Consider the following 26,038-nt stretch of genomic DNA (forward strand, 5'->3'; position numbering starts at 1 on the left):
AAATGTTTCTAGTTTTCAAAGTTCACCTCCCCATTGAAGTCTATTGCGATTCGCGGAAGTTCGCGCAAACCGAACTTTTTTCGGGAAGTTCGCGAACCGAAAATCGGAGGTTCAGGCCATCTCTACTAAAAATCTTAGTCTGTTTTCTTCAAAAAAGAGCATTAAAACCTAATAGCATTAGGAATTTTTCAATTTCAAGTTAAAAGTTGGAATTCACTGAATTTCAACAAGTAAATTGAGAACATTATGCAGAATTGTGTTTGTGTAGTACACAAATTTGTTTTCAAATATATATTAAATACAGTCTACTGAGCATGTTCAAGAGACATGAATGGGAAAATTCTATGAGAAAATTTGAAAATTCCGTAAAAAAAGCAAAAATAATTTTTTTGTTAGTTTGCACTAACAATACTTAATGTTGTGGGTAGTGTCAAAATATATTCCATTAAATTACAACTGTACAATTTTGCAGTGGAAACTTTAGCAAAATTCAGGATTTCGCTGGATTCGGAATTCAGCAATTCTGACCATCCCTAACAGAAATTACCTTAGATGAAAAGTCCCAGCTCCTGAAGGTATTGAAGTAAACCTGAGATTATGCCAAAGAAAAAAAAATATACGTACCTAGGGTCCCCTTTAGGTTAATCAGCCCCTTGCTGTCCTCCTCCACCTCCTGGATAGTCTGGTAGAAGCCCCAGTATCTCCACAAGTCGGGGCATATTGTGCATGAGTGACCCAGCCATGAACCCCATGTTGCGCTCCCAGATACAGGAGCATCATGCATGGCCAGACTGAGCCTGTGCTGACTGGCCCAAACTTGTGAAGATACCGAGGCTTCTACCGAACAATCCAGGAGATGGAGGAGAACAGCGAGGGACTGATTGGCCTGAAGAGAGCTAGAGAAAGCCCCAGGTATGTCTAATTTTTTTCTTAGGTACACTTTAAGGAGGTAGTTTGTGGAGCCAATAAAGATTTACTTTTCACAATATTTTTTCTGTTTTGACAACAATTTGCGTCCTAAAAGTGCCTCATTTTGTACAAGAAGATGCATGCAAGGAAATTAATTTATTTCACTTATCTTTAGGTATAACACTTTCCACTCTATTTAAAACTTGAAGGAAAGGAAACAAGTTCTGTCTTGAGTTGCATATTGCGCAGGAAAAATAATTAAAATAAACTTGTCCATGATGCACGCTTCAGAAAATCTGACATTATCTTGAAGTAACAAACACGACTTTCTTATAGGTGATTTCAGTATTTCTTTCTGGCCAGGGTGAGTACCGTAATTTTATTTTTATGTTTATGATGTAAGTACCATGCATAAAAGCCTGTAAGATTCTGTGTATTATCTCTGTCTCTCTGTGCAGTGAACTGTATTTTACTAAGTAATTCTAAAGGTGTGCACACATACTGGATTGAGACTATTAGGAAACCACAAACAAATCTATGAACAATTTGCTACTAGACAAAAAAATAACAAATAATGTCAGTGCAGGGGTGTAAGTTACACAGCTCGGGGCCCCCAGCAAAATTTTGCAGGCCAAGACCCTACTCTGCTCCCCTCACAAACACCTCTTCTGTCCACCCTGACCTCTCCCTCCCCACATTGTGCAAAGCAGCAGCGGATGCAGGAGAGCATATATTTTACCTCATTCTGGTGGGACTAGTCCTCTCCACTACTCCATGTAGCCATGCCATGCAGCCTATTAGCTTACAGCTCTCCCGACACGGCAAGTCATGCAACAGGCAAGCTAATAGGCTGCATGGTGTGGCTAAACGGAGTAGTGAAAGGGCCTGCCCAACTGGAATGAGGTGAAATGCCATGTACCTGGGGAGCGTGAATCCTCTGTGTGGCCGGATGGACGCAGCTCTGGAGACCAGGTGACTGCTGAGTGCAACAGGATAATCCGATGCAAGGTACAGGTACAACAGACAGTAGACGTAGTCAGGGGTAAGCTAGGAGTCCATTAACAGGAAAAAAGGATTGCCAAGGAGCAAAGCCAGGATATCAGTTCATAAAGGAAAGTCTCTTAGGACACAGGAACACAAGGGACATGAGGAACCTGATGTGATGCTCAGACGGCAAGCATCGAACAAACAAGTCTTTATAAAACTTAATGCAGGAAGTGAGCTCACCTGCTCACATAAAAACAGGGATGCACAGCAGATTCCAGCCACTAGATGGCACGGGAATGTCTAAAGGTCCTAGAAGGAAAAGCAGTTCAGCAGTCAGAGTCCTGAGCTGGTGGATTGCCATGGGCAACCACTTGCTGAGGCGTAACATGAAGTATAAGCTTGCTGCAACTGCCACTGCTCTGCACAATCTCGGAGGTGCAGGGGAGAGAAGAGGATTTCAGGTGGTGGGAGCAAGTGCACACAAGCAGCTGCCACTGCCGGGCCCCTTAGCCCCCGAGACCCCCATGACAGCGAGACTTACGGGGGTTATTGTTACGTCAGTGTGTCAGTGGTTTCTATACACACAGTGAAAAGTATCTTCAGAATGCATGCAATCTCAGAGGAAAGGTCACAGGTTACCCTTGTACACACACAATATGATATGCATAGTCAATATCAGAACAGATCTGGCAGGGTGGATCAGTGTATAAGCCTGAGATCCTTTGTTCTGTATGTTCAGTTGGGCGGCATGTGTGAAATATTTGTATTGTTCTTTTTACCAATATTCTACTATCATCAGGGCTTGTTTCCGATCATTCCACTATCCCTAAACAAAACCCTTTTTACTACCTGTTACCCAACCCTATCCTACCTTCTTCCTCCCATTACAACCCCTATTTTGTTAACATTAATATGTCCCTGCTTTCTAAGGCACCTTTTACATTTTATAAATTTCCATTGTGGTGCAATTATTATACAACTTACAGCAATGATCCCTAAAGGTTGCACTGCTTCAATGAAAGTATGCCACACTTCTGGCTGAAATGCAGAAAATGCACAGATGTCACAATGGGTGCAGTGTCACAATGGGACCTGCCGCACCTCCCCGCACCACGCTCATTATGATAACTACATCGGACTATCAGTCGGGATGCAGCAGTTTTATGCAACATAGTGCAATGGACCGCAGTAAGTGTGAAAGGGCCCTAACACTCCCCCCCCCCGGGCAAAACTCTTTCCTAAACATCTAACACTAACCTGCCTCCCAAAGCAAACCCCTACCTAAATGCATAACCCTAATCCTCCCTCCCATTGCAATCCTCTGTCTAAACAGCTAACTATAATCTCCTCTCTTGATTATAAACTCACTCCTCCCCTTCCCTACCCTACCCCCTAACACTAACCCTCCTATTGATGTAAAAATCAATTGAATAAACGTACTGTAGAAATCAATTGAAGTGTTTGTTTTAGCTACATCAGAGTGTAATTAGTTCATCAGCAGGTGTGACTCACAGCAGGCTGTGGCTCTGCCTCTGCAGAAAATGCAGAGGCTTAACCCTTTCTGTGCTCCCTGTACAGTTCAGTCTATTAAAACTTCATTTTTTAGGATTTCCATAAATTGTAGTGTAGATTTTTTTCCTCTAAAGGTTATCATGCTATGCCTTATCTTTTAGAGATAAAAGTATTTTCTGATTTTAGATCCACTTTAAGACCTGCCTAGGGTTTTAAACACTGTAATATAAACATTTGTATAGTCATGTGTTGTCTAATTTTAAAATGTTTTATTCTAGTAAAATATTTATTTTCAAGCATACTACATCCTGGTTGCATACATTTTGCACATACTTTTACAACCTAACATATTAGAAATATGGAAGGCAGCTCCTGAGAGGCTGTCTATGAACCTGACATGTTTATGTTATTCTATGAGCATCAGCGCTTTTTTTGTATAAATATATGCGTCATTTTACCTGTTGACAACACATAGCACAACCTTTCTATGACAGTGTTATTTGTGTTGATGTCGGTGGATTTCAGATGTACAGGTTTCCACATATATTTTCACAGTACTAATGAATATCATGCTTGTGGTACAACGGTGTAACAATCCTTCTATGTAGCTCATATGCAGGAAAAAACCCTAAAGTTCACTGCTTGGTTATGTCTTGGTGACACACAAGAGGTTGACAGGTGTCTGCGAGCTATAAACATAGTTTTTGCCTAACTTCTTTAACAATTCATAAAGTAAAACACAAATAAGCCTTGGGAAGGGTGTTATAGCTGATCTGTCTATCTATCTATCTATCTATCTATCTATCTATCTATCTATCTATCTATCTATCTATCTATCTATCTATCTATCTACATATCTCAGCACCTGTTTCAGAATTTGAATACTATAAACAGAGTGTGTAGGTGAGCTCTCTTACTACAGGAAGGTGGTAAACGCTTTAAGCCTGGTACACACTTTCAATTATGATTAACCAAAGAGTGACCAATTTTACCACCTCTGTTTACCTACTAGAGATGTTTGGAGATCGCTTGAGACTCTAAAGGCTGCCATACACTGGTCAATTGCCACCAGATTGACCAGCAGATAGATCCTTCTGTGATCGAATCTGATCAAAGAGGGATCTATTGGCTGCCTACACTGCAAACATATTTTGAATCGATTCCTGATCCAGCCGGCGCGGTCCCCTGGCCTCCGCTGTCTCTTCTCTGCTCTGGGCTTCAGCTTCACTTTACTTCCTGCCGGGGGAAGTTTAAACAGTAGAGGGCACTATACTGTTTAAACTTCCTGTCAGGACAGGAAGTAAGTGAAGCCAGCTGGAGTCCAGCGCGGAGAAGTGACTGCGGGGACAGCAGGGACACGCGCCGGCGGAACAGGTAATGTATTGCCGCTAACGTCGGTCGTCGGACATTCGAACGCCGCTATCAACGCACTCCAGACCCGCCGCCCAATTAGCGAAATGTTTCGCACAGACAGATCGACGGGAACGATCGATTTCAGACGGAAATCGATCATTCGGTCAGCGTTTGCGCAACTATTTCACCTCAGATTCGATCACAGTGATCGAATCTGCTGTATATTGGCGGGAAAATCGTTAAGTGCATGGGCCCCTTTAAGTTGCCTTAGTAGAACCCTAAAATAGATAGATAGATAGATAGATAGATAGATAGATAGATAGATAGATCAGCTATAACACCCTTTCCAAGACTTACCACACAATACTAGCCAGTTTAATTCAGGTTTGCTGATTCATGTATGATATTCTCATTGGATGAGCTTTGTGACCTTTAGAAATGTCTGGGTAAATCAGGACCCTAATATTGCCTCTTAGACTGGAGATCACTGGGAACATTTGAAAGCATAATTTGTCCTATACTACTGGACTAGCATTAGGAAAAATGGCCTGCTATTTGGTTAGGCTACAATGCAGATCTCCGATCGGAAATGCGGAAATAACAATTGCGCAGAATCCGAAATGAGCTTCTCTACTTGGTGCCACCCTTTTCTCTAAACATCTCAAACATTTTCAGGTTCTGCCACTTCCCAGATACCACTAAAGTACTGGTATACTAAACACATTCTCATTATGTCTCACCTTGACTCCTAGGATATCCTCTTATCTTATATTCCACTTACTAGACTCTCACCTCTGCAGTTTATATTGAAAGCTGCAGAGAGCCCTATCCTCCCTACTTCTGCTGTTACTCTGTAGTTGTTTGCATCTTTCAGAATCAAATTTAAGCTAGTGAACTCTACCTTTAAAGGATACCTTAGAACAACATTAAATGTTCCATCCGGTACAGCCTACCGACCTACCGACCTCTACACTTACTTCCTGGTCGGGGTGGTTATGGCTGGCTGTGCAGGCCGGTGAAATGCGTCCTGCACAGGTGCAAGTTCGGGGTCGGTAGGCTGTACTGTAGGGGGCGAGGAGAAGGGGGGTGGAGTGGTGGGCATGGGGAGAACCCACTAAACATGCCTGCTCCCTCATATTTAATTTCATATTGCGCTAAGCTATCCTTTAAATCACTCATGCAAACGATTCATCAAACGATTTGGGCAGAATGATCTGGGTTCCCACTTGCCGATTTCATGAACCCTGTTTTGTGCACTGAGCTTCATTTGTTCTCTACAGGAAACAAAATTCAGGGATCGTATGGCTTATGTTTAATATTGCTTTTTATTGTGATTGGTAAAAAGAATATAAATCTATAAAGGTTAAATGACTGTTATTCCTTTAGTTATCTATATATGCTTATATTTATGGATGGCGCTTTGAGTTCTGCTTTTATCTGATCTATCTTTGTTTTGCATAACTGATACACATCAATATGTATATTTTCATTTTTATCTATACAATTTTTGCACTTTCTGATTCATCTGAAATAAGATCTCCGAGCATTTTATTCAGTTGGCCTGCCTAGGCTTCAAGACTTCAAAGCCTCTGCTTCAAAAGCTTTAACCCAGTATTTATAGTAATCATCTCCTCTGTATCTTTTCTGTTCAGTGGTGTTCCTGACTTGACTGGAAGGCTGTGTGATTTCTTACTAATAACTTTTTAAGACCTGTTGATCAGCGAGTTTAAAGCCCGACTCCAGATTGCGCAGAATGACCAGTTAAAAAGAAACAAAAAAGGAAACTTTATTAATTACAGAAATGTGCATGCATATGACTGCTCCTGGCCCCTTGCAAATTGTACAGTTTATTTCCTATTATTACAAAATCGTAATGCAAAATTTTGGGAAAAACATAATTAACTTAGTTTGTAAATGTAATCAAGAACCATCATTTTGCAATCTCATGCAATTTTCACAAAATTTTGTGGTGTCGTAACCAAAAATGTTTGTTAAAGGGATGTATGGGAACAAGGCAAAAAATGAAAATTAAAAATGTTTTTTTAACTGTCATTTTTCTGAGTTTAAAAAACATTTTTCCTTTTCATTTTTAAAACTGATTTTCTCAAAAACTAAAGGGTATTTTTGAATTTTTTTTTTGCCTTCTTCCCATGCTTCCCCTTAGCATATTTGAATGGAGCTTTGCTATTAGCCACAAAAGACGGTGTGAAATTACGCTAAAATTATGTGAAATTACAAATAGATTACGCAAAATCAATTGAATGTCCAAATCATAATTACATATGGCTGTAATTGTGAAAATGTACGTGAAATTTTGTGAAATCCTAAATACCGGTTTGTGACCATCACTCATGATGGCACCCATTCATGTAAAAAGGGAGCTAAGACACAGATGAACACAACAAGTTAGTTTTTACAATGGAAGGATGGAACTCAGTTGTCATGAGAGTGTTATTTTCATTGCTTGTTAATAGATTTTTTTTTGTTTATGCTTGGTCATTATGGGATGTGTGTGTGTGTGTGTGTGTGTGTGTGTGTGTGTGTGTGTGTGTGTGTGTGTGTGTGTGTGTGTGTGTTTTGGAAGGCTTTACTCATTAACATTAACCACTTCGGGACCAGCACCCTCTGCCCCCTCCTGACGGTCACGCCGCTTTGTCCCCGCCGCAGGCTGCTCTCTCTGCCGTCGGTATGACTGCAGAGTGCTGTGCGCCAGTCAGCAGCCGCTTCATTTGCTCCTGACCCTGTCACTCCATGTAAGCCAATGGGAATGGCTTACATAAATGACACGGCCAGGAGCCAATGAAAACGGCTCCTGCCCGGTTTACAGTGCTCTGCCGTCATAGAGGCGACAGGGCAGCATATTGCGGCGGAGATCGAGCGGCGACAGTGGTGGGGACGGGCGGGGGCGCACTGTCAATGGGATGTAGAGTTTACGTCAGGTCAGAACCGCAGCGCCCCCTGCCCGCCATAGATTTATACTGCGGCGGTCTGCAGGTAGTTAACAACAGTGACCTTGCTACAGAGCTATGGGTCCTGTGCAAAATTTACACTGGTCCTCTCCCTCCTCAGTAGGGATGATCAATGAGATGCAAACAATTTCTCCTTGCATTGGAATTTCATGTTTCGGATCTGTAAAAATGTTATGCACCTTGAACATGGACCAATAAAAATGAACAGGAAGCTATTCTCATTGGTCCAATTTCAAGCTGCATATAATTAACATGAAATTTCAAGGAGAAATTATTTGCATCTCATCAATTATCTCTACTTCTCAGTGTTTTAAAAATGTATAATAATTACATGGTACAGACGACCACAACTGGCTTTCTAATTACAGCCACTGTGTAAGGCTTTATACAAACAACCAACTGTGATTGGTCAGTTTTACGACCTGTATGTAGTATAAGAGCTAGTGTTGTATTTACCAGGTAGCTACATACTCATAGCTACTCAGAAGAAAAATTTAAACAAGACAGCTGTGATCGTGTGTGTGTGTGGGGGGGGGGAGTGTGGGGGTGGGATGGTCAATATAGCCATGCCGTCATCTGATCCGATGTGTCCCACATCGCGTCTAACGTTGCGCTCCATGTCACTCCCACGGCTCTTCCTTAGGGGATGAAGGCTCAAGTGCGGGAGTGGCGTGGAATGGGATGTGAGACACATCGGATCAGATGGCCGCATGGCTATATTAAGCAACCCCTCCCTGCGCAGTCACAGCTGTCTCATTTATATTTTGACTCAACTACAAGTACGTAGCTACCTGGGGAAAATCAACACTACTGAGGGCTTACCTATGCAATCTGTTGTATTCAAAAGCTGTTGGCCCTCCTATTACGTGGAAGTGGTAATATTGGCCGGTCATTGGCAATTCAAAATTGGATGTGTGTACCAGACTTTAGGTGTATTAGCTTTTACAAAAAAAAACTAAATCAGAACAGAAAAAAACAGGCATCTTTGGTTATAACTTTCACATAATATTTGTAATTACAAAATATTGATGAAATATAAGACCATGGCATGTAGACTGTGACTGGAGTGTCCCATTATGTATATCTTCACACCAACAAATAAATGTTTCTCTCTCTCTCTCTTTGTTAAAGGTACATATGGGGCTGTCTGCAAAACTGATCCAGATGCGTGTCTCTCCATTTCCTCTGCCAGGAATGCATGTGCATTGTCTTCGGATATTGAATTTTCCAAGAACTTTTCACATCGCTGATTAACCCTACGGCAGGTTTTTCATCACCATGCCTGATTCACAGAGCTTCAGACAAAATTGCTGGAAGACTATACAAAACAATGGCATTAATAGAGCACTGTAATCTTACACTGGAAATATGTGTTTGCTGTTAAGCGAGCATGGAGAAATGACTGCACAAGTGCTTTTACCGGGTTTTACTTATATGTAGTGGAAAAGCCAATTCCATCTATATTAAAGATGGCACTCACGGGGGATGATATACAGTACTCCATTAAGAAAGATCATTTCCTGAGCTCCGTTGCAGAACATAGCTTTCATGAGCGCTATATACATTCTGGCTAATCTAAAACTAATTCACCGAGACCATGATGCAACGTTAGACAACACGTCTGGTGGATGTTGTGATAACCAATAGCGATAGATTCTGGTAAGAGCCACTCATCTATACTATCACCTAACCGGATGAGCGTGGTGTTGGTTGGACACGGTAGACTAGTGATGATCTCGCATCAGACAAAACTGTAAGCCAATCCGCAACAACAAAACAACTTGATGAACTGATTCTGTCAATTAAATAGAAATGGTTCTTGTGTCCTCTTGTAAGTTCATCTGTACTCAAACACTGTTGTTTATTGTTTATGCATCCGGACTGGTAAAAGGTTCCAAAGGTCATCTTGTGAGTCCATCATCTATTGTCTCACTGCTCATAAAAATAATAGTATGTTTTCCTATGGCCTTTTAATGGTGAAGGGGAAAGTAGAGGGTCTCCTTGCCCTGTTGGAATGGGACCTGTATGTATCCTTCTCAGTGCACTTCAAACAGTGAAAGTGTTGGGGAATAGTCTATGCTACTATTGTATTGCTAGCACAAAATTTCCAATCCATGTATTATGACCATTCAAAGCACAACAGTGCTCATTGTGGAAACTGATCTTACGAAAACAAATCTACTTGATACATAAACAATTATCATCATGCTGTAGTCTTCTTGTCCAGCTGCAGTGATTCTTAGCCAAGAAAAAAATGATACATGTATAAAAGGACCGATACTGCACAAAATGGCGCAGGGAACTTTGGGCTTACTATGCGCCGCCATAGGCCGTCATGTGAATTTCTAAGCCATTTTTTTGGCTTTACCCTGCACCCAAATTTTCCGGCACCATTTTTGCATGAATACAAAAGGACTCCTTGCAGAGAACTGACATACAGAGGCCCTTATTCAATTCGCTTTCCCTCCTATGTTTTCTCCTGTATTTAAAGCTTAGGAGCCTGTAGGCACAGGCGTTCTGGCATCCTAAACTCTGCTCCTCGACACCCCACTTCCATATTAGGTAGGCATCCCTCCTCCCCTAACTAGGTAGCTAGATTTTCCTTAGTATTTGGTAACCCCATTAATCTAGGTAGTAGATGTGCCCCCCAAGTATTGGGAGCCAGATGTACCCCCACCCCAGTATTAAGTAGCCCCCAATAGGTAGGGGGACATTTGGGGAGGGGAGCATGAGCCTACAGTGCCTTATTGTAAATTCAGCACTGCCTAGATGATATATTCACACTTTATCAATAAAATGACTTTTTTAAACCACCAGCAAGCAAGAAAATACTCAGAATAATTTTGACAGTACTTTTTCGCCTATTTTTTGATACCTTTTCTGTTGCAGAGAGCCAAAAAAAAGTTATTTTAAAAACAAGATGGAAAATGATCTCCTAAGAGAAAACTTTGGAGAAAAGCAGAATCAGGCCTTGTTCACATTATAGGCATTTTTGTAAAGCGTCTGTGATTTTCAAAATCGCCCTAAAAGCACTTGTGCAATAATTCATATGAGAATGGTTTGTTTGCAATACGCTTTGAAAAGCGGTGCTTGGGCCATTTTTGAGGCGATTTACCTCAATGGAAGGTATAGGAAAAACGCAAAACGCTCATAAAGATCGCTTTGGCAAACGGTTGCATGAACGTTTTAAAAAAAAATAGTGTATTTATTTTTTCCGGATTTTTTTCCGGATAAAAAGACAGAAGCGCTCTGTAAAAGCGCTTTCAAAAACGCCCACAAAAATGAGCGAACGCACAGAAAATCGCCAGAAAACGCTTAAAAAAACATGGGGAAAAAAAGCCCACCGCGGACGGACATGCAAGCCGAACGCAATGTGAACAAGACCTCAGGGTGTTTTTTCCAGTCTATATAAAAAAAAAAAATAATGCCACTGAGAACTGGTTTATAATAGTACTACCAACTCAGTGTACTCATGGAACTTGCTGTTCTCATGGTCAGCTCTTTCAGCTGTGTGCATCCAATTTTGTACAGTTAACATACAGTAAATACTAAATGCATTCTGGAGCAGAATATAAAAAAGCTCAAAAGGGAAATGTATGCAAAACATTTAAAAAGAAAGCACTTTAAGAGTCTGGGTTCAGCAGGCATCTAATGCATCTATTATGTTAGTGCCACATAGACCTCACAGCCGTCATCATCTTAAGTACTGATTTCCTCTGACAGTCATTAGGCATTGTACATTTTCTGTACAACTTTGGTTTTACAATATTTAGAAAAAAAGATTAAGAAAAAAAATATACATTTTCTTACAGTTATTGTTTCTTTATTTGATATTAGAGTTTTATGCCATATTGTTATACTAGAGAGCTTTTGATTTGCTTTTATATTGTTCCATTTCAAATCCACGGAGACTTCTGAGTGACTGCTTTTTTTCCCTTACTATTACTTTAGTTCAGGTACTGTGTCTGTATTTGAAGCAATCATTTATCACATACTGTTACATTAGGGTGTGTTTGATTTACTTTAAAAGCATCTCATTTTTAAGTTACTGAGACTGAAAGTGACCGCTGTTAAAAAAAATATATATACTCCAGTCCCAGAACTGTTCCTGTAGTCACAGTTTATTTTATTATTATTATTGATTTATATAGTGCCAGCATCTTCCGTGGCGATGTACAACAGCATACAGGGTATAACAATACAAAATAAACAATACAACAGTTAATACAAGATAAGAGTGGATAACAGCTAATGCAGTGAACAAATTAACTACATATTTTAAACAGGGGTGGAAGGTGTGCACACCCAGTACACAGCATTGTAATGGGTATACATACAGTACCTCCCACCCCTTTGTAAAATATGTAGCTAGTTTACACAGGGGTGGGGGGTATGTACACCCATTACACAACATTGTGAGACAAAAGGGGAGGAGAGCCCTGGCCAATTGGCCTTACAGTCTAAAGGCTTAGGCCTCTTTCACACCAAGACATTGCGTTTTAGGGGACGTTAAGGTTGCATAACGTGCATAACATGCCCCTAACTCAACACATGGTGGTGTTGAAGTAGGACGTCAGATTGAGCTGCGTTATGAGGCTCTTGGTGCTATCCTGGGAAGTTCGGATCTTTTCAATGATTCTGATGATTCGAATTGGATCATTGAAAAGATCTGGATCTTTGAACCGAATCTTTGAATCATTTTACTAGGGAAGCAGGAAGCAGGGGTGCAGCAGAGTGAGAGGTGCAGGAGAATGAGGGCACATTGAGGGTGCTAATGGGGAAGGGAGAGATGCAGCAGGAAGATTGTGCTTGTGCACAGAAGCTGCAGTTCATGTTTCTTCCAGACATCCACTGTGAACTAAATCCTTCAAAGATCCGAATCATTCATGATCTGGACAACACTACAGTGCAGTGATAGCGGACTTTCCCCTTACTGAGCATGTGCAAACAGTCTAACGCAGCTAAAACCACCTATAATGCACAGCATGCTCCACTTTCTTTGAACGTCCAGCGTTACACTATAACCTAACGTGGGAACTGTGAACAGCCCATTGATTTTACATTACTGTGAGTTGGATTGCATTACAGGCTGCTCTAACATGCGCCTGTAACGTCCCACTGTGAAAGCAGCCTTAAGGTATAGGACAATAGGTAAAGGTAAGCTGTGTATGGGGTGGTAGAAATGGTGGTCAGTGGGCAAAGTGTCCTAGGTAGAAGAGTAGGCTTGCCTGAAGAGATGAGTTTTCAGATTGTGCCTAAAAAAAGTATGGGTGAGTGGCGAATGTGTTGAGGGAGAGTGTTCCAGAGGAAGGGAGGAGGTCGAGAGTTTTTCCCATATCGTTACAATAGTGGCATTTTGAAAATATTTTTTTTTAAAGAGTTTCAGTTCAAAACAACTGACAGCAATTTGCTAAGATGAGGAATTGTACATCACACTCCCTCATCTAAGGGCCTATTTCCACTACATGCGGATTCTGGATGCAGAAAATTGACTCCAATGAATGCCTATTGGAAATCTGCATCAGAAAAATCGCGTTTAGTGAAAACAGGCTCATATAAGTTAATTTGAGTACATTTTTTTGCATCCAGAATCCGTGTGTAGTGGAAACAGGTCTTAGCACTGCAATTGCCAAACCAGTGCTAGAGCAGAGGCCTGTGGACCAAGTCCGGCCCTCCACACCATTTTATGTGGCCTCAAGAGCTTCACTTCTGCATGATTGTAAGCAGTAAAAGAAAGGAGAAAATTAACCCAAGCTCTATACTTATGTCTATACCAGCAGTCTTTGCAGTGGACCCGTGGACATTTCCATGGAGATGGCAGGCCTCTGCAGATGTATGTACGGGCATTTCATTTTTTGACTTGTGTGCATGTGTACCATTTTATTTCTCTTCATTTATTTTCTTGTAGGGTGTAGTGTTGGGCGAACACCTGGATGTTCGGGTTCGGGCCGAACAGGCCGAACATGGGCCAGATGTTCGGCATGTTCGGCCCGAACCCCAAACTCAATGCAAGTCAATGGGGACCCGAACATGCCGCAAAACGGCCCCCCTATGGGGTTGCAGGCATAAGGGGGGAGCATGCCCCGATCGCGGGGGGGGGGGGGGGGTCGGAAATTCCCCCCACCCCCTCCGCTAGCGCTCCCCCCTCTGCCCGCTTCCCCATAAAAAAGTTTGCGTAAAGTTAAATAGTACCGGTGCTGGCTGCTGCAGTGGCTGGCTGGCAGTGGTGTGAGTGAGGACTAGGAGGAGGAGTCCGAGTAGGACGCATTGAGGCCGGGCAGTGGGCGGTTCAGCGGTAGTACCCTTGTGGTACTTCCGCCCTTTCTCTGACCTCACATCCTCTACGTGATGACGCATACGAGGGTAAGCGTGACGCGTACCCTCGTATGCGTCATCACGTAGAGGACGTGAGGTCAGAGAAAGGGAGAAAGTACCACAAGGGTACTACAGCTGAACCGCCCACTGCCCGGCCTCAATGCGTCCTACTCGGACTCCTCCTCCTAGTCCTCACTCACACCACTGCCAGCCAGCCACTGCAGCAGCCACCACCGGTACTATTTAATTTTACGCAAACTTTTTTTATGGGGAAGCGGGCAGAGGGGGGAGCGCTAGCGGAGGGGGTGGGGGGAATTTCCGACCCCCCCCGCGATCGGGGCATGTTCCCCCCTTATGCCTGCGACCCCATAGGGGGGCCGTATTCGGCCGAACAGGGCCCTGTTCGGCCGAACAGGGGCCCTGTTCGGCCGGGCATTGAGCAGTTCGGGCGAACCCGAACAGTTTGGCCGAACACCATCAGGTGTTCGGCCGAACTCGAACGTCACCCGAACAGGGTGATGTTCTGCAGAACCCGAACAGTGGCGAACACTGTTCGCCCAACACTAGTAGGGTGACAAAATATTTAAGTGCTAATTTTACTTTTTTTCCCCTCTAAAAATATGCACCTTCCCAATCTCCTGTTGTGATTTGTCATATAGGTATACTGTTTGCACACATTGACAGCAGGCCTTTAAAAGCATGGTGTATTTGCCCTTCCTGCCCATACTGCTGAAAGCTGCGAGCAAGCAAGACAGCTGTTGGCAGTTTGGAGCTGCCACCCCCTCTACTCCAGCACCATTCACTGGCCTGGGCATCCCACAATACACATGTAACTTCTGGTTTGCTGTCAGCAGATTTGGAAATACAGTATACAGCACAGGTTGCTGCTCTTGATTTTCTTCATTTTACTGCAGATGACAGCACACTGCCTCCCCATCCAGAGGAGCACATCTGTGCAGGGGCCACATTCAGGTATTACACCTGATATTTTTGGAGTGGGACTCCCACCCCCAATAAAATTTTAATATACAATGTGGCCCACAACTTAGGCTGTGTTTCAGATTTTGACTTCTTATGTGATTGAGTTGACACTCCTTCACTAAAAGGTCAGTAGACAGCCAATAGAGTGAGCGATTATCATCTATTAAACCGAACAGGAAAATCATGCATGCATGTGCCCATTTCCCACTAGTGATGAGCAGAAATGATGCCTATGCGTAATTAGGCATTGTAATTCGCAATTACACATCTTAATCGTAATGCGACATTTCGGGGAAAATTGTAATTCATCTCATATGTAATTGCAACATTTCAGAACTTTGCGTATTTTTTGCATCATTTTTGCGTAATTTCTCATAATTTTTTTGCCGATTTTAGCCGTTAAAAGAAATGACATCACACATGCTGTTGCTACCAACATTGCTACATATGTTAAGGAGAATAGTGGGTAGAAGTCTTATTTTTAAAATGATCTTGTAGTTTTTGAGAAAATTGATTGTAAAAATGCAAAGGAAAACGATTTTCTCAGAAATTAGAAGGTCTTTTTGGACAAATTCTTTTTCTGACTTGTACCCACTATACTCCTTAACATATGTGGCAATTGTGGTAGCAATAGCATGTATGGGGGATTTGCTATTAACTGCTAAAGTCAGCACAAAATTATGTGAAATTTTATGCAAAATTACAAATGGCTACTAAATCATTTGACTTTACAAATCATAAAAACGTATAGGTTTAATTGCAAAAATGTATGCAAAATTTAGCATAATTTTAATTTGCTGATTACGAGCATCATTATTCACAACCTGATCATTTATCAAATAAATGTGCAAAGACGTCCCACTTTTAAGCTCACTTCAGTCTTACTTTAAAACATTATAGTTATCTAGTATTTTTACTTCTGGAATGGGAACTAAGTTTGTCCCAAAGCAAGTTTCAGTACTGCACATCATATCCTATGACTGCATAAGATCCACTATAATAACTATCATTTATTTAGAATGGAATATGCATTGCACAGTACTGCAGTTATGGAGAATGATCATATCTGTGTTTTCTGCAGGAGAGTTTCAGCTATCTGAGATGGTCACTGAGCTGTAAATCATTTTGGCTTGCATTAACAGTTCATGCAAATTGTATGCAGCTTAAACTTGGACCAACGTTTCTTGCCAATTTTCATTGATCCAATTTGCAGCTGCATACAATTTTCAAGAAATCTGAATGAAAACTGGACTTATTTGCATCCCATTGCTTAGTGCTAGCATTTTGCATGGGTGATTTTACCACGATTAACGTGGTAAAATCACTGTACACTCTAGCAATTTTTGAGCGATCGCGATTAGCGCTTTTTAGCATTCTAATCGTGATTGCTCTAGAATTGCAATACAATACAATGTAGAGCGTTTTGCCCATCTCCCACGATCGGTGAAAATCATGGCTGTGAGTTCACTGCCATATGATTTGTATTTACCTAGGCGCTAGTGCTCGCTGCCAATTCGGCAATTAGAAGGAATCACCCGCTAATTGCCCCAGTGAGAACGGGCTCTCAGCAAGCATTCTTTATACTTTTGACCACACATTTCCCGCAATGTCTACTGTAAATGACAAGAATGCTTTCTTGCTATGGTAGTATGAATTTAAGGTTAGACAGGTCACTAGTGGGAGCACAATTTGTTATTGTAATCTAAATGGGCTTGATTCACTAAACAGTGATAACTCAAATATCACACCTTATCAAAGATATCACACCTTATTAAAGTTAATGCGCCTTATCAGAGTAACATATCGAGCGCTATGAACCTGCAGGGACTCAGCGCAGGACAAGTGCCATTGCCAATTACCAGGCATAAGTTCTTAGGCCTCGTTTCCACTATCGCGAATCCGCATGCGTCTTGCGTATGCGGATTCCCATAGACAATATAAGTGAATGGGCCTGTTTCCACTTATGCTTCTGCGGGAGCGTTTTATTGTGCAGAGAAAATCTGCACGGAACACCCTGCAGAATTCGCCTGCGTGTGGAATGCAGGCGAATCGCACACAATGTATTTAATAGGGAAATCGCATGCGTTTTCCCCATGCGTTTTTTGCCGCGATACCAATGTAAATTCACACAGGCAGTGACATGGTTAAAATCGCATATACCTTCACCTATGCGAATTCGCATGCAAATTCGCGGCAAAAAACGCATGCGGATGCGATTTCATCAGCGGTGGAATCCAGGCGATTCCGCACCGCAATAGTGGAAACGAGCCCTTAGCGGTCATTATGCTACTCTGATAAGGCGTGTTAACTTTGATAAGGTGTGATATCTTTGATAAGGTGGGATATTTGAGTTATCACGGTTTAGTGAATCAAGCCCTATGTGTGTTGCATTGCGCATCCTGAAAAATAGGATCACAACAGCCATGTAAAGTCGTATTGCATACTATTGCTGTGAAACTTTGAGGTTCCTCTGCCTCCCCTAGTGCCCTCCACGGCCTTGGTGCCCATCTCACAAGGGTCATAAAACAAGTGTGACCATTATGATCTTCACACCCATAACAAGCATAGCCACAAAATCCCGATCTAATGCTAGGTACACACCATACGGTTTTCTGTTAAATTTTCTGTTACATTTACCTGCCAGATAGATAATTTGTTGGAATGTTGGAAATTATCTATCTAACCATCTATCTGCCTAGCAATTAGGCATTGTTCTACTCAGCAGGAGATAACCAAAAGACAATGCACCAGAGATAATGACCAGTCTCTACAGGTCCGTACACACGCCGGACTTTAGGCAACGACGGGTCCGTCGTTGCCTCCCGCTGGGTGGGCGTGCCAGCGACAGTCCGGCGTGTGTACGCTCTGTCGTCAGACTGATACGGCTGTTTCTGAGCGATCCGCCGTGATGGGTGAGCGGTGTACTACTGTTCCCAGCAGCGACACAGAGCACAATACTATACAGTGGTGGGTGAGCGGTGTACTACTGTTCCCAGCAGCGACACAGAGCACAATACTATACAGTGGTGGGTGAGCGGTGTACTACTGTTCCCAGCAGCGACACAGAGCACAATGCTATACAGTGGTTGGAGAGCGGTGTACTACTGTTCCCAGCAGCGACACAGAGCACAATGCTATACAGTGGTTGGTGAGCGGTGTACTACTGTTCCCAGCAGCGACACAGAGCACAATGCTATACAGTGGTTGGTGAGCGGTGTACTACTGTTCCCAGCAGAGACACAGAGCACAATGCTATACAGTGGTGGTTGAGCGGTGTACTACTGTTCCCAGCAAAGACACAGAGTGGCAGTAAACACAATGCTATACAGTGGTGGGTGAGCGGTGTACACAGAGTGGCAGTAAACACAATGCTATATAGTGTGGGTGAGCGGTGTACTACTGTTCCCAGCAGCGACACAATGACTGGGGGGACCCTGGCTAGCCTGGCTGGACAGAGAACTACCCTGCCTGCCTACCCACAGCTAAACCCACAGACAAATGGCGGAGAAATGACGTGGATCGGGTATTTATTTACCCGAACCACGTGACCCGTTCGGCCAATCAGAGTGCGTTCGGGTCCGAACCACGTGACCCGTTCGGCCAATCACAGCGCTAGCCGAATGTTCGGGGAACGTCCGGCCATGCGCTCTTAGTTCGGCCATATGGCCGAACGGTTTGGCCGAACACCATCAGGTGTTCGGCCGAACTCGAACATCACCCGAACACTGTTCGCCCAACACTAATTATAAGGACAATATCCATACAGATCAGGATGATCTAAGATACATTTAAATATGAAAACCCAATATATGATATCTATTTCTCCAAGAAAACACTAAACTCATTACGATCATTGAAACCCAGGGGCCCCATTGCTTCAGTTCTAGAAATCAACATAGATTCTTGCTGTGAGAGGAGCCGATCCCGGTCTCCCCCCCTTCTCGGGGCCACGACAGCAACCAATCCCACCATTCTCAGGAGGGAGGGATCGCTGCCGTGGCCCTCCTCAAAGTGTTTAACAAGTCTGGGCACCCCTCCCTCATTCTTTCGAACAGAGCGTACGTGTTCCACCAGTCTTTCCCGCATCAGGCGTGTCGTTTTTCCGATATAGAAAAACGAACAGGGACACAGGAGGGCATACACCACAAACTCAGTCCTGCATGTGATGAAGTCCCTAATCTGGAAGTATGTAGAGCCTAATCTTACTTGTTTTGTCTTGATGATATGTGGACATGTAGGGCAATACAGCAGTACAGCGTATAATTCATAGGCGTTATGCTTGTACAGCATGCTACTCCACCCAAAAATCATTGCAATGGAAAGTAAATACACCACTGTAATAAAATTGCATAGCGTTGCAATGTGATTATATTGTCCATTGCACCACGGCACAACTTACATGTTGGGAAAGGACCCTAAATGCCTTTTTTTGTTTGTTTTTGCTTTTCAAGAATTCCAAATGATCTCCACAGGGTGAATTAGGATTATGCAATAAGACAGCCAGTGGGGGCGCTACACTGGGGCATGCTGTGGAGCTTCCCCCCCCCCTGGAATCACTGTGCCCCTCTGCGTGCCCCCCTGCTCAGTAACATACAGTTAATTGTTCCCAGGCTCCAGCAGCGTACACTGAAAAGTATAAGGTCTGTAAAAAACTCTCCATGTCAGCCACTCTATGTAGGTGCTGAGCATACCAAGGGTCCTATCTATTTTCCATAAATACCTCACAATCCTTGCAAGATCTCTTGTAATTAATTCCTATCAATGCTGAGCTAGTTTGCCTTAATTTTATCACCTGAGTTACACAAAAATATCTAAAGCTTGCCATACAATCAATGATTTTGATCACCCAAATGGGCCCCACCAGCTAGCCACCATGCCCCCTTTGTACCCCTCCAAAAATGTGAAGCTGGAGCCGCCACTGAAGACAGCTCATGCTGATCTGAGTGATAGTAGCAGGAAGCTCACCTTGTATGTGTGCATAGTTAAGAGCTGCACAGCCTCTCAGAAACTAATTGGTTAAATATGTTTAAAGAAGAATGTTTGCTTTACAGCAAAATCAGCCAAATGTAGATTTCATGCTTTGTAGGTCTGCTGGGAGGTGTGATGCTCATTTGAAGAGCATATTGCGGGGTTAAAGCTGAACCAGTGACAGAGAGTGTGTCTGCTACAAACGCGATGTGCAAAAAAAAAAAAAAGAAGAAAGAAATGTGTTTGAATGTAAGAATATAAAATCATAAGAAACATTGGTACAGAATAAATAATCAGGGGGCTTCTGGCTAACACATTGCTACTGTAATTTGAAAGGAGAGGGAATCTTTGCACCATTACCCAGTTTCACACTAGAGCATAGCATTGTGTTCCATGTAAAAACAAGATCAAACACAACAGAGTGCTCACTGACTGCAATATGTCAGTGTGGATGTAGCCTTATTGCCGGTTCACAAGCTAATCCCTGCCACAGTTGTAGTCATATGCCCATCATACTCTGGGGCCAGTTTAGGTGGAAGCCCAGTGTCGGACTGGGAGGTGGAAAAACTGAGGAAATCCACCTGCTGGCCAAGCAACAGTAACCCTGTGTTATCACTCTATGATTAAAGAGACCCAGAGACAAACTAACTAACAGTTTTATACATACCTGGGGCTTCCTCTAGCCCCATCAGCCTGGATCACTCCTACGCTGCCATCCTCTGCTGCTTCTGTCCGCCGGTTCTGTGTCCCGTCATTCCTGCCAGTCGAGCCAGTCAATGCAAGCGCAATGCGCTCCCTCCGTACTGCGCAGGCGCATGCGTAAAGGGCTGGAGGGAGCACCCGTCTGGCGGAAGTGACGGGATCCGGTACTGGCGATAGAGGCAGCGGAGGATTGCGGCATGGGAGCAATCCAGGCTTATGGGGCTGGAGATAGTCCCAGGTATGTATAAAATCTTTTCCTATTTTTTTTTAGTAGCTTTGTCTCCGGTTCCCTTTAAGGACTGAATAAGTCCGAAACATGTCAGCTTGAGATGTGATGGTGTTTTACTCTGGATATGTCCAATAATAAAGAAGAGATTAACGGATCGGTGCAGACTTTTTCTCTTTGTACTCATGTGTTATCACTCCCAATAGAAACCTGTAGCAAGTCTTCACTGTGAGCAGCAACACCTGGTTACTGCTGCTTGGCCAGCAAGTGGATTTCCTCAGCTCTCCCTGCTCCCATTCCGACACTGTGGAAGCTAATCAACTTTTCTGTATGTTATTGGGATGTGGGAGGAAACCGGAGTACCTAGAGGAACCCCCACACAGAACATACAAACTCCATGCAGATAGTAGTGCCCTGGCTGATATTTGAAACAGGGAGCAAGTGCTGCAAGGCGAGAGTGCTAGTATCCACTATGCCACCATGCTGCCCACAATGATATATTCTCCCAACTATAATTAATCTCAAACCATATTAATTTCCATGCACCTTTACTGCACTGTCCTCCTGGACGTAGTTCATTAAATTGTTGTAACATTTCATCAACTTTGTGTAGAATAAAATAGAATATATATAAACATCCCTGTGAAACAAAACAGGCTTTTTTTATTTTTTGTTGACTTTCATAAGGAGGAATTGTAATAATTTAATGACACAACTGACAAACAGGCAACAACCCTCCACCTACGCCCTGGATTTTGCCTTCCTAAGCCATATACAGCTCTTTCACAAATCTGCCGCTGTCTTTACCCCAGTGCTGAAGTTTACTGTTGGCAGCATAATGGCTTGTTCCTCAGAGCTCAAAGCTTCCCAGAGTGCTGCTGGGAATGCAGAGGACACTTTGTTATTCTCTAAAGGCCTGTTTGGTTGCTATTTTTTTCATATATTATGGGAAACAAAGATGAAAAGATCATCAGACACCTGCATCTGCTGCCGTCCACAATACTGATACTGGAAGATGATGTCCACTGTAGCTAGACAATACTGTACTACTGCAAGCGGTATAGTGAGTCCAGTATTAATTACTGCTGTACTGTACCAAACAGTGGTTTCATGTTTTTTTTAAATGGTGACTGGTACTAGCATTGTGATCATTAAGAATAAGAAATACATTTTATGCTTTCCTTATCTATGGCATAACGTCTTACATTATGGGCATGATGCAATTCAAACTGATAAGTAGTTTGCACATGCAAGCTATTTGTCACCTGGCCACTGCACAAGGATTACCGGCAAATCCTATTGCCGGTTTCACAAATGCCAATTGTTAGGGAACATTACTCAGCCTGAGTGATGAGCTCATATCTTGGATGATGGAGAGCGAGGTTTTGTGCTGTGGTGCAGTCATTCAACATTGCTGCCTTGCTTCCCCAGGAGAACCGCTGCTCCCTGCCGTAACTCCCATTGCTGTAATTGACTTTAAGCCCTTTTATACTTCACCCACGATGGGGTAAAATGCCAAGGGACCCCTGCAGAGTACTCAAGGAACCCTGGGGTTCCAGGGAACCCTGATTGAGAAAGCCTGGTCTGGACCAATGTAAATCCTTATTGGTCCAGACCATGGATCAATGGGGAGTTCTGGCAGGAGCTTCAATTATGCTTTACCAGGGCTTAAAGTCAATTTCAGCAACAGGTTGCAAAGAGAGTTAAAGACACTGGCACTTAATGCAGCAGGGACAGATACAACCACTCCGGGCTTACCTGCGGCGTGCTCCAATATTGATCCACAGTTCAGTCAAGTAGAGATGAAAAGAGATGGGCACAGCTGCTAAAATACCCTTTATTTGTGGCTGGGTAGACACATACAAGTTACAGCAGTGGGGGGATAGCGAAGTCTGACAGCTGTCTCGCAGGGACTAGCCCTGATGAAGCAGAGCTAGTCCCTGCGAAACAGCTGTCAGACTTCGCTATCTCCCCACTGCTGTAACTTGTATGTGTCTACCCAGCCACAAATAAAGGGTATTTTAGCAGCTGTGCTCATCTATTTTCATCTCTACTTGACTCAATTACAGCAACAGGAAGAGTTGTGGCAAGAGGCAGCGTATGTTTGGTGGCACTGCAGGGTGTATTGCTAAGGGCCGGGAGTTCGATGTGGACAGACCAAGGGGGAGCTCTGGGGGTCTCTTAGTAAAGCAGACTCTGCTTTTTGCAGGTCTAAGCTCATGTCTGACGTGAAGCATCACTTCCCAGCAGCATGAAAAGTACAATAGAATAGGGTGTAAAGAACTCGCTGGGTGATAAGATTGCCTAAGCAAGTTTTTTTTAACACCCTGTCTAGGGCTAAGTGCAGTTGAATCAGGCTCACCATTGTTTAACGCTGGCGAGATTGACAATTGCATCAGGTCCTTTGTCTACAAAAAGGAGATGCTTGCCAATACTAAGTTATGGCAATAGGTGTGCTCTGCTCTAAAGGTCCATACTCATTGCAAGATTTCATGTCAAAATGTGTAACTACCTTTCTAAGAAAAGGCAGTTGCAGAAAGCCGATGTACGACAATGCTCGTACATTTTGAAAGACCATCATGACAGATCAAATTAAATAAATGTGTTCAACTTCCCCCATGTGTACAGATCTTTGAACAATCATTTTGCTTAGGTTTATGGAGCTTTCCCCTGCATCCTTTTTGTTTAATGATCCTATTGTTGGTATTCTTGCGGTCTTTTTCTGTTGTCCACATCCCATCAATAAACATCTTTAAGTGTAAAAATTGTGGAAGCATCGTTGATCTGCAGTTTCCAGCGATCCAGTCTTGCACTGGGTACTTAGCTTTAGACATTAAATGGAAACCGAGGTAAGAGACATTTGGAGGCTGTCATATTCATTTCTTGATGAACATAGCCTGTCTGTCCTGCTGATCCACTGTATCTTACACTTTTAGCCATAGACCCTGAATCAGCATGCAGATAAGATGTTTCTGACAAAAATCTGATAAGATTTCTTCATGCTTGTTTCAGGTGTGTGATTCAGACACTACTGATCAGAGAGATCAGCACAACTGCCGGGCAACCAGTATTGATTAAGAGGAAATAAATATAGCAGCCTTCAAATCCCTCTCACTTCAGGTTCCTTTTAAAGAGATTCTATAGGGAATACTTACACTCATGTGCAGGAGTGCTCGGATACCCCTTTTCAAAATCCGGATTGACCCGGATCTGGATACCCAGATATCCGGATCCAGATCGGATATCCGGATTTGAACTTTTGGTTATCCGATCCGAATCGGATATCCGACTCCAGTATTCGGGATATTCGGGCAAATTCGGATATCCGGATAGAAAAAACGGAAGTGGCCTTTAAATTGCTTTAAAAACGTTTTTTAGGGTAAATGAGGCATGTAGCATCATTATTTTTAAAGGGGAACACTAATTGATGATGTGGGGACTTAAAATCCCCCCCCCCCAAAAAAAAAATGGCTGCCAATTAACATCAGGTCTAGGTTCCAGACAGCGGTCGTGCAGCCCACATTGTGTCCAAAGTCCAACTGCACAACTGGGACATGACAGTTTTCAGCCAAGACACCTCCAAAAAATTACGCAGCAATTGTGTTTTGGGTTAAATATAGGTGTATCAGTGGCCTGTGGCACCCTGGCGGTGGGAGCTGCAAAGGCAGCAGGAACAGGGCAATGCAGCAGCAGCAGGTGTAATGTGTGCCAGGAGCATGCCGGACGTGGCATGTGGCAATTGGCACTTGACACGTGTCACATGGCACTTGGCACGTGTCACTTGGCATGTGTCACGTGTAACGTGGCACTTGGCACGTGTCACTTGGCATGTGTCACGTGTAACGTGGCACTTGGCACGTGTCACATGGCACTTGGCATGTGGCACTTGGCACGTGTTATGTGGCACTTGGCACGTGTTACGTGGCACTTGGCACATGTCATGTGGCACTTGGGACGTGGCACTTGGCAGTGTCACGTGGAACGTGGCAAGTGCCACGTGGCACGTGCCAGGTGCCAAGTGCCGCGTGCCAAGTGCCACGTGACACTAACAATAGTGTAGTGATAGTGAAGGGGTTAATCACTGAACAGCTTATCACTGTGTACAACCTTTGCTAGGTCAGCAGCACTGGAGCACACACTCTGACTGTCACACAATGAAATCAATCAAGCTAATTAACGATTTAACAATAGTGTAGTGATAGTGAAGGGGTTAATCACTGAACAGCTTTAGGTTTATAACTGTGTACCGCCCTAGCTAGGCCAGCAGCGCTGGAGCATGTCTCTCAGTGAGCATTCTCAAGCAAGGGATGGTATGTCTCATCATGGCAGCCCTCCTTATTATACAGGGGGGCTGGCCAGTGTTCTTTTCTGTGATTAAATGTCAGGGCTTTGGATGGGAGCCCTCTGATTGGCTCAATGAGGTCAGGTGGTGCTGGCCAGGGTTCCCCTCTGTGATTGGTTGCTAGGGCTTCTGCTGGGAGCCCTCTGATTGTCTCCAGGACGTCATCTCCTTAGTTACAGTATTTCGGATGTGGATATCCGCGTTATGCGACCAAATATCCGCAGATAGCTACCTGGATTTCTACAGAAATCCGGGATCCGGAATCCGGGCCGGATAGCTGAAAAATGGTCGGATATCCGGGTTTCCCAGATATCCAGAATCCGGATGAGCACCACTGCTCATGTGACTAGGCTCTAATGGAAACTGCTTTTAGCCTGACTAAAGACCCACTTAGTATTTCTGAAGCAAAAATTCAACAAATAGGTTCAGCTTCATTGCCCTGTAACTACCAAGTTGCAAAACCATTTTATTTTGAAATAAAGCCCCCTTAATGGTTAACAGAAAACTGCACTTCTCCTTTATTACTGTGGGAGGGGACCATCCCTGCTCATGCTGTGAGTGACTGGGTGTCAGGGTGAAGATGTTAAAGAGCTGCCAGTCACCTGTCCCTCAGCATCTCTCAGGCTTATTACTCAACCTTCCTTCTGCCACCTGCATCAGGCTCAGTGAGGGGGAAAGAGAACTACCTTCAGCAACTGATAATAACGCCTGGAGCTAAGACTCTGACAGTATCAATTACTGCGCAAGGACAAGAGGACAAAATCTAAAGCGCAG

General features: G+C 43.4%; 1 long non-coding RNA gene across 2 annotated transcripts in view; it reads left to right on the forward strand.

The window, feature by feature from the left end:
* The window catches only part of LOC137522757 (uncharacterized), a 120,721-nt gene extending 111,167 nt beyond the window's left edge, over positions 1-9,554 (forward strand). For both annotated transcript variants that reach the window (XR_011022429.1, XR_011022428.1), the window contains 2 exons: positions 1,085-1,273; positions 8,862-9,554. This is a non-coding gene — a long non-coding RNA (uncharacterized lncRNA). The remainder of the gene's footprint in view (positions 1-1,084; positions 1,274-8,861) is intronic.
* Positions 9,555-26,038: the final 16,484 nt, after the last annotated feature.

The sequence above is a fragment of the Hyperolius riggenbachi genome, chromosome 6 (genome assembly GCF_040937935.1).
Source record: "Hyperolius riggenbachi isolate aHypRig1 chromosome 6, aHypRig1.pri, whole genome shotgun sequence".
In the NCBI taxonomy this organism is placed as follows: Eukaryota; Metazoa; Chordata; class Amphibia; order Anura; family Hyperoliidae; genus Hyperolius; species Hyperolius riggenbachi.